We start from the raw sequence: 9,968 nt of genomic DNA, 5'->3' as shown, positions 1-9,968 counted from the left end.
TTTTTCTCATTTTAAATAAACTTTCACTTGGGATATATATATATATATATATATATATATATATATATATATATATATATATATATATATATATTCTTGTATTTCTTTTCTTAAAGAGGGCCTCCTAAATTATAAAAGCCCCAGCCCCAGTAAGACCTGGATCTGCCCTAGTGGGATTCCAGAGCCCTATCTACTGGTTCCAGATTTTAACTGGCCCCCCGACCTTTCCTCTCTCTTTGATCAGTCTTTTCTACCCCTGTGGTCCACAGCTCCTGGGTGGGTGGCTCATGGGTAATGGGGGTGCCAAGGAGATTGAGGTTCCTGTGGTTCCTATGGAGAAGCAGGTTGAGGGCTACAGAGAGTTGTCCCTTCTCAGCTTCTCCTGAGCTGGTCCACAGAAGAGAAACCACCTTGAGCTATCCAAGGTGTTTAGGCTGAAATGAGAGCCTGTGTGAGTGCTGCTGTCCATTCATTCATTAGTTCATTCCTTCACCATGTTAACCCATCAGCAGCTCTAAGAGGCCTTGGTGGCTTTGATGTCTATTTCATGAGTATGTATTAGTCCTGAGTCCGAGGTATCTCCACAAACCTGTTCCCAGGCAGTGTTACTGGCAAGGGTGAGGGGTTGGTCCACTTGACTTGCTTAGGAAGTTTGAGATGGGGGGGAGTCGAGAATGGTTTAAGTGATGTGATTTCTTAGGATAGATTGAGCTTGACAGAAGGGTGTATCCCCATCACGCACTAGGTAATACTGATCCCTCAGACCCACGTGGAAGAGCCCTAGATATGAACCTTGGAGATCTGGGTTGAAATCCTGCCTTACCACCAATTTAACAACCTTAACAAGTACCCTCAGTTCTCTAAACCCTTGTACTCATTTGTAAAATGAAGATGTGATAGACCTTCTCTTTCAACTTCTAGATAAGAGGTCAATGAGATCATTGATGGTAAAACGTTTTCTTTTCTTTTTTATTTTGAGATAATTTCAGACTTATAGAAAAGTTGTAAGAATTCCTACGTACCCTTAACCCAGATTCTGCGAATGTTACAAATTTACCTCATTTGTTATCATTCTCTCCTCCTTCCCCCTCCCTCTATACATACTCAACTATTTCAGACTACTTGCTGACATTATGTTTCTTTATTCTTAAATACTTCAGAATGCGTTTCCTGAAAAATACAGGGACATTCTCATTAATCATTATCAAAGCTAGGGCAATATATTACAATCTACAGACCTTACTCGAGTTTTTTCAATTGTCTTACTAAGGTTCTAATAATGCCATTTCTTGTCCAGAATTAATCCAGGATCCCTCATTCCATTAAATGCTCACATCTCTATCTCTTTGATCTGGAAAAGCTTGCTGGTTTTTGTCTTTCATGTTCGAAAATTTTAACAATAATAGGCCAGTTGTTTTCTAGGATATCCTTCAATTTGGGTTTTGTCTGATGTTTCCTCTTGATTAGATTCAAAATTTGCATTTTGGGCAGGAATAGCACAAACGTGATATAACTTTCTCAGTACATCGTATCAGGAGGTACACAACATTAATTTGCCCTTTGGGGTCGGTCGAGTGGCTCAGTTGGTTAGAGTGCGAGCTCTTAGCCACAGGGTCTCCAGTTCGATTCCCGGCCCGAGCTGAGCTGCCAACAGGTGGCAGGATGACTCAGCTTAAAAAAACCCCAAAAAAACCACAACATTAATTTGCCCCATTACATGTTGAACTTGAATCACTTGGTTGAGGTGTCTGATTTTTTCCACTGTAAAGTTATTGTTTGTTCTCTTTATAATTAATAAGTATCTTGTAGGGGCATACGTTGAAATGACATAAATATCCTGTTTATCACAAACTTTCACCCAGTAGTTTTAGCATCTATTGATTAATCCTTGCCTAAATCAATTATTATTTTGATGGCTATTAAATGGTGATTTTCTGATTGCATTATCTCTCTACACTGATTAGAAGAGCTTTCCCTTTTCCATTTGTTTATTCATGTTTTTATATCAGCGTGGACTCACGGATTCCTCATTTTTCTATGGGCTGTTATCCATTAGTATCAATTATTTTGATGCTTAAATTGTCCCCAGTTTGGTCAGCGAGAACCCTTTTAAACTAGTTCCTGGGTCCTGGGTCCTCAACTTTCTTTGAGCACCTCCTTGCTCAAGCTGTTCCAGACTCATCTATACTTTCCTGGTCCAGCTCTCAGATCCGCTGTCTCTTCAAGGAGCTAAGTGTTTATAAACTGAAAATGATCTGCAGGAGCTGTGTTCCTATTAGTCTCAAGCTTTAAGTTTGTAGACTCTCACATCTCATGTTTGTAGAAAAGCCTTTTTGGTCTTAGAAAGAGCTGAGCTTGAACGGGGAGTCTGCTTTCTCGCTTTGTGACCTTAGGTAATATGAAATGAGAACAGGAGTGCCTACCTGCTCGCTCACCCTTAAGTTGTTGTGAAGATGTGAACATCAGGAAGGTAAGGACCACTGCATGCTTCTGACTGCAGTATCTCCAGCACCTAGCAGAGGCTAGTGCACCATAAAGGCTTCATAACAGCCTTGAAGGAAGGAATGACCTGAGGTAACAGGGGTAAAGTGTTAGCATTGTGCCTGGCACACAGCCAGGGGTGGCCACTGTTATTTACTGGTAGTGGTTTGTTTTGTGGCCGCTTTGTTTATGTCAGAGTTAGAGCTAATTGTTAGGAGTGCACTGCTGATAGGTTAGCTAGAGGCCTCTGCCCCTTGCAGAGGAAGGGTGGGTTCTGAGTGAACCCATTTAAAAAACTGACCTAAGTGTGTTGCGAAGGCCAAAGACAGGCAGTCAAGTCCAGAGGAAGTTGCAGCTAGAAATCAGCTAGCAGCTCTGGATGGAGGTCCATGCAGGGGGCAGACAATAGGCAGGGGTCACTGACAGAGGCAGACTTCTGGGAGATGGGAAGAAGCTTTGTTGCTAGACTTGGGGAGACAAGTGGATGAGGCTGCATTTCAGAGACCCCACATGAAACCCCCCATCTAATGCCAGACACAGAGCCTACCCTGTGGGGCCTCTTCGCCTCAAGGGGAGAGACCAGGACACAACCATCAAGGAACCTTTAGTCGATAGGAGACCCACAGGCCCTGCTCCTGGAGATCTCATACCCTGACCTTCTCCCCACTAACCTTGCCGGCTCCTCCTCATTCTACTCCCTGAGGCCCCTTCTCCAAATCTGATTGGAACCTTCAGACCCTTAGCTTGTCTCCCATCTGCCCAGGAGGCCTTATGATTTTGCACCAGGCTACATTTCATAAAAGCCCTCTTCTTCAAGGTAGTCAATGGTATTGTAACAGCTATATAAGATGTCAGAGGGATAGTAGCTTGAGGGAGAAGGGTTATCCCTTTGTGAAAGGTGTAAATGTCTAACTATTATGTTGCTTTGTACACCTGAAACTAATGATGATGATGATGATGATGATAAAATAATAAAGCTAATTTGGGATACTTAGTAAATGTCATGTATGAAAGTGCCAAAAATCATTATTATATGCTCAGTTTGGCTAATGTCATTTTGTTAAAGGTCTAAAATTAATTTTAAAATATTTATTAAAACGACCTATGATATGTAAGTCATTTTACCTGGGCCTGGAAATTGCATAAAACAGTCTGCATTCAAAAACTCACACAGAAGAAGGGGAGTCCAACATATAAACATCTACTTAGCATATAATAAATAAAACATAAGCACATGTAAACTATTTTCTAAAACAGCTACCATAATAAACTGAATGTTCTAGAAAACCAAAGATACAAAATATATTAAATCTTGTATCAGCAAACCAAATTGAAAAAAGATCCATACAATTCTAAGAGATACAGAGCCAAATCCAACGTCATATTTAATTCATTGTTCAGAATAATGTGGCGTGCTTCATTGCTAACACAATCTTAGCTATTTTTATTGTTATAATTAATTGTGATTATACATCTACAGGAAGTATGACTATAACAAGAAAGTCATCATTTATAAATAAATGACCATCTTATAAAAAAAAAAAGCCCCCTCCTTCACTCAGCTTCTGAAAATTTCCTGGAAACAGGCTGAGAGTCTGCTTGAAAGTGGTCACCAGACTCACCTCAGGGGTTATTTTGGAAGGAGACACCTCCCCCTGCTTACCACATCCCCCTCCCAAAGCCTCTCCACCTCCCAGCACCCACAGAGGGAAACCACAAGACCAGAAGATGAACCAGTCTGCTCAGGAGAAACCAATGGTGGAGGGTGGTCGCAAACAAGGTCTCTGCTTGGCACACCCAAGCGGGCATACGGTAGGAGGTACAGAACCAGCAGGTTTTAATACCACAAAAACAGCCATGTTGCCATAGAACCCTCTGCCCAGGAATCTGTCTCTAAGGGGGCATTGAATGACACGTTCCCTGAGACAGGTAGGAGCCCCTCTTTCTTGTACCCATTTTAAGGTGTGGAAAACTAAGGAAGTGACTTAAAGAAGCTCCCAGAGCACATTAGTGACAGCAAGAACCCAGATCTCCCTGCTCTGTCCTATGTCTTTCCACAATCCCAATTTTCCCTTTCCAGGAATCCATGAAATCCAGTTTTCCAAAATGTTTCCTGAAGCTTCATGAGGTATTCTGAAAACACAATCAAAGCTAGTGATATATTTTTTTTTCTTCTAAAATTTATTGGAAAACTATATGTATAATAAAAACTAAATACATTTCTATGATTGTTCTTGCTGTGATATAATTATTGCCTTTAATAAATGGTATGTTATGTGCAAGTGTTGTGCGTGCCCCAACTGTAATGGCTGAAATCCATCACCACATTCCTTTTGAAGCCACACTTCCCATGGGCTACTTCCAAGCAGTGACTGAGCAGGCAAAGACAGGAAGGCCGGGACATTCTGGGAGGTGACGGGCAGTTTTGATGGAGGACGCCCCATTGGCTCTGCTAAAACTTTCTTAGAATGACATCATAGTATAAGATTTTTCCTACCCAACCTTCATTCCTCCCATGGGGGTTTCACCTGTACTATGGTTTGCCAGCTCTCCCAGCTTCCTCTGGCTCCTTGCCTATTTCCCCTCATTGCTATTTCCCCCAATAAATCCCTCCCACATCTAAATCCCCTCTTGACATTTGCTTCTCAGGGGACCGGAACTATAATAACACATCAAGGGCCGGCCGAGTGGCGCGATGGTTAAGAACTGGCTTGGGACGCCAGAGGACCCCGGTTCGGATCCCACATATGAAGGCCAGTGACACTGCCCTCTACAGCTAAGATGCTGAACAACAGCTCAACCTGGAGCTGGGCTGCCGTGAGTCGCCGGCGACGGCGTAGGCTGCAGCCCCTGTGGCAGTGGCTTGCCATGGGCTACCGTATGTAGCCAGCAGCCAGCGTGAGCGGCCAAGCAGCCACAATGAGCAGCCGTCCAGAAGCCAGCGACTGATCTGCCTCGCCCAGGAAGAGCGCAATGATGGTGCCGACTTGGGCCAGTGAAGCGACGTCCTCCACAACTAGACTGAAGAACAAAAGGACAGCAACTTGTCTGTTCCCCTTCCCCCAACTCCCCAGCACTGTTCCCAACCCCCCAATTCCCCAATAAAAAATCTTTAAAAAAAAAAAAAAAAGAATTCCTACAAGGTTCGTGAACTATTCTCCAATGCATAAATGCATTGTTTCATTTTTAAAAATAGTTCTTCACTTTCATATTCATGCATTTAGCAACTACATATGGAGTTGCATTTAAGATATCTGATAATCTCACTATGTTTTGCAACTTGTCTTATAATTTCAGAATGGGATACTCAATGCTTAATATTCAAAATAGGAATAAATTTTTGATCATTTCTTGTGGCAGTTAGTTTGTGACACCTCTGTTGTTTTGTGAGAGGTGGGGCTGTCGCTAATGTGGAGGTCATGACCTCCTGATAGTGTTTTGCTAACATATTCTTACTTTATAAGTATTCCATGAGAAATTAATTTGAAAAGAGCTGGCCCCTGAACCCATCTTAAATGTGCATACCTTCTTAGTTTCTGCTGCTGCTCAGGACAATGGACTTTAGACAGCTCCTTCTGGCTGAGGACAGAGCAGAATTTGGTATTGCCAGAATCCACTGGGAACAAGTCTTCCAGAGCCTGTGCCTACCTACTCTACCCAGAGAGGAGGACCCTCAGTTTTGTCAGCCACTTCATGTTGACCTTTTTGGTCTCCTTTGATGTGTTAAGAGTGACCACATTTAGAGGTGATGATATTGTTGGATGATGTCTTAGGGGTTTTGATCAAGATGAGAATATATTCAAGTTAACTTAAAAGATGTTTACTAAGAATGGTGTCTCAAATTTCTGTTGTCCACTTTCTAAGTGTTTTCACAAGCTGCTTATTTAGTTCTTAAAAATGACTCTGAGATTCTTGGAGCACAGGCTCTGGAGTTAGACCTGGGTTCAAATTCTAGCTTATGTGACTTTGGGCAAATCATTTAAAATTTATGAACCTTATTTCCTTTTCTGTGAAATAGAGATGTTACTTTCTCTGGCAGGATGCAGTGAGGTCATGGACATTTAAGTGGTGAGCTGAGCGGATGCTGCAGCAGACAAGGCCTCAGGGGCTGAACCCAGGGGTCTGGGAAGTCACTGAGTTAGCGACAGGGTGAGATTGCCTTCCCTGCCACTGTCCAGGCAGAAGAAATCCTCCTGCTCTGCTCCCTCAACACTTCCTTTTTTTGTCTCTTAAAGCTCATCATCATCATCCCTTATTCAGGCTTTTTCTACCCAGATTTGGGAGATTTGGGTCAGCCAGAGCAAGTGTGGAGTCCACTGAGGTTCAGACACTATGGGCTGGTGTGGATCCCGGAAGTCCCTGTGTGCAAGGACTGAGGAACCGCCCCCAGGACAATGAAATGGTCATGATGCTGAGCGAGAGCCACTAGGTCCGGTCGGTCAGCAAGCTCAATGGTCAGAGTCGAAGGAACTGCTCCCATGAGAGGCCCTGATGTGTGAGAAAACGTGTGCCATTTCTGCTCCTCCACCCTCTGCTGACAAAGTGGGACCAAGGTATGAGTGGAGATTCTGCCATCACTGAGAGCAGAACGTGGTTTTGGTGTGGTGGATGTGATTTGCTGGTTCAGTGCTTAGGAAGCCTCAGGAGGCAGCATCCTTGACTTCCCATGGAGGCTGCTGATGGCATCCAACAGGTGGCACGATTGGGAGCCCACAGGGCCATCCCCAGAACCTCCCAGAAATAATGCTCCTAACATCTTCCATTCATCCAGCCCTTACTCTGGGCGAGGTGCTGGGTTAAGCACTTTCCATGCACAGCCTGCTACAACCTTCGTAACAACCCAAGACCTGGATCTGTGACTACTCCTATTCTGTAGTTAAGGAAACTGAAGCTAAGGCGAAAGCTAGAGTGGCAGGCATGGGGTTTGCACTCAATCTGCTTGACTTTGAGGCCTTGGGCTATTAACCAGAATGCTTACCTGCCACAGGACAAGTAACTGAGGGAGGAGGTTTCAAGGTTAGGTTGAAATGGAATTTAAGTCATTTCTATTCACATGGTCTCATTTATTCCCAGGCCTGGTGAAGCTGGGTGTTTGGGTTATATGTGCTTCCCAGCTGTGCTAGGCACCTACCTGGCACCTGTAAATGTCTGTGGTGTGACAGAGCTATGGATGCAGGAGAAGCTCTGAGTCAGAACCACGGGCCTTTCTTATACCTAAGACCCTTGACTCTGGTGCCAGGCGGAAGCTGTCTGGCCTTGGCAGTGACTCTTGGCCAGGCCCCTGAGGACCTCCGAGCACCCAGCATGAACATGGCATCTTAGCATCACAGCACCACACCTGTGGTCCTACATGCCTAGCTCCTTGTAGATGAGCAAAGATGGTAAAAAGCTCAACAGACTTGGCTTCTGATTCAGCTCTGCCACTTATGACGGTGTGGCCTCAGGCACGTTAAATACACTTTCTGAGCTCAGTTTCTAATCTGTAAAATAGGAGGAAGAGTAGCCACCTCATAGGGTTGTGGTGAGGAATAAATGAGGGAATAGATGTCTAGCACTTAACTCACTAACAGAAATCTATCATAATACAGAAGTTCCAAATCTTCTCCTTCTCCTCATTATTATCACTATTATTTTGTATGCCTTCCCAGTCTTGTGGCTTCTGCAGCCTGCTGAGGAAGATTCTGGGTCCCCTCCCTGGATCTGAAGGCTGAGACCCCTGCTCAGCTGAGCACCTGCAGCCCTCACTGTCCGTCCTTGGAGGTCCTACAAAAAGTAGGCAGGTTAGAATTCAGCCTCAGAGCTGGGGACCTGAGTTCTCCTCTCAGCAAGGCCACCAATTTGCCAGGGGACCATGGACAAATCACTATCCCTCTCTAAAGATCAGTTTCCCCATGGGCGAGCAGGGAGACTTGTATCTGCCTTCCTCATCTCACTTGGCTGTTATGAGATGAACAGGCCACGGGGACATGAAGGTCTTTGTAAGGGGTCATGCCCTACAAGGGACTATCGTGTCCCTTGAAAGAAGAGCAAAGGATGTAGGAACCCAGAGGAGTCAAGCTGTCTCCTGCCTCCACGTCTCTGACTAGAACTCTTGCTCTTCATTGCCTGCTTCATTCATTCATTCATTCATTCATTCATTCATTCATTCAACATGTATTGACTGAGCACCTACTACGTACCAGGTAGATTTTTAGTTGCTGGGGATACAGTAGTAAACAAAACAAAAATATCTACCATCATGGTACTTCCATGCTAATGGAGCGAGTGACAAAGACACTAAACGTAATATGTGTCTATGACTCATACCAGGCACTACCGCCCCCAGGAAACTTTCTCTGACACCTTTGCCCCTACTCTCCCCAGTTAAACACTCCCTCTGCCTCCTGTAGCCCAGTGATTACACTGGACTGCAATGTCCAACTTGTCTGTTTCATCACAGCCTGTGTGTACCTCGGGGGCAGGGACCCTATCTCCTCCTTTATATCTTTGGCACCAAGCATGGGGCCTGGAACCTGGTTGAGACTCAGACACATTTATTCAACAAATGAATGAGTGAAATGAAGTGAGACCAGAGGCTTCCAGTCGTTGACTCATTCATTCCAACAGGTTTTGTCAGGCAGCATCCGTGCGTGAGACTGTGTGGGGGTGTGGATGGGTGTGGATGTGGATAAAGAAATAAGGTTCTGCCTCTGCCCTGCAGGATGCTATAATCTGAAAGGAAATGGCAGAAGAGGGGCCAGGAACGACCATCTGTTGAATAGGAGTCAGGCCCTGAGTAAATCCTTTATATGGGTTACCTCTCTTTACCTCTCCAGCAAGGAAGGTATAATATTTTGGAGGTTCATCCATGTTGTACTGTGGATGTTGTCGTATTCCTTTTTAATATATTAGTAATATTCTATTAAATATATAGACTACACTTTATTTATCCATTCATCTGTTGATGGACATTTGGACTATTTTTACCTTTTGGTTATCATGAATAGTGCTACTATGAACATGACTGTACATGTACTTGTTTAAACATCTGTTTTCAATTCTTTTGGGCATATGCCTAGGAGTGGTATTGCTGGGTCATATGGAAATTCTTCGTTGAACTTTTTGAGGAACCACCAAGCTGTTTTCCACAGCAGCCGAACCAGTCTAAGAGTTTTGTGGTTTTAGCTCTTACATTTAGATCTATGAGCCATTTGGAGTTAGTGTTAGATATGGTGTGAGAACTTTGTTTGCATGTGCATGTACAATTTTCTCAGCACTGTTTGTTGATCTTGTATCATTAGTTCCAATAGGTTTTTGTGAATTCCTTAGAATTTTCTATATATAAGATCATGTCATCTGTGTATAGAAATGGTTTTACTTCTTCTTTTCTAATCTGGATGCCTTTTATTTTTTATTTACTTATTTTTTTAAAGATTTTATTGGGGAATTGGGGAAGGGGAACAGCCAAGTTGTTGTCCTTCAATCTTAGTTGTGGAGGGTGCAGCTAG

Source organism: Hipposideros armiger, unplaced genomic scaffold (genome assembly GCF_001890085.2).
Source record: "Hipposideros armiger isolate ML-2016 unplaced genomic scaffold, ASM189008v1 scaffold_138, whole genome shotgun sequence".
Classification (NCBI taxonomy): domain Eukaryota; kingdom Metazoa; phylum Chordata; class Mammalia; order Chiroptera; family Hipposideridae; genus Hipposideros; species Hipposideros armiger.
This window is presented reverse-complemented; position numbering follows the sequence as displayed.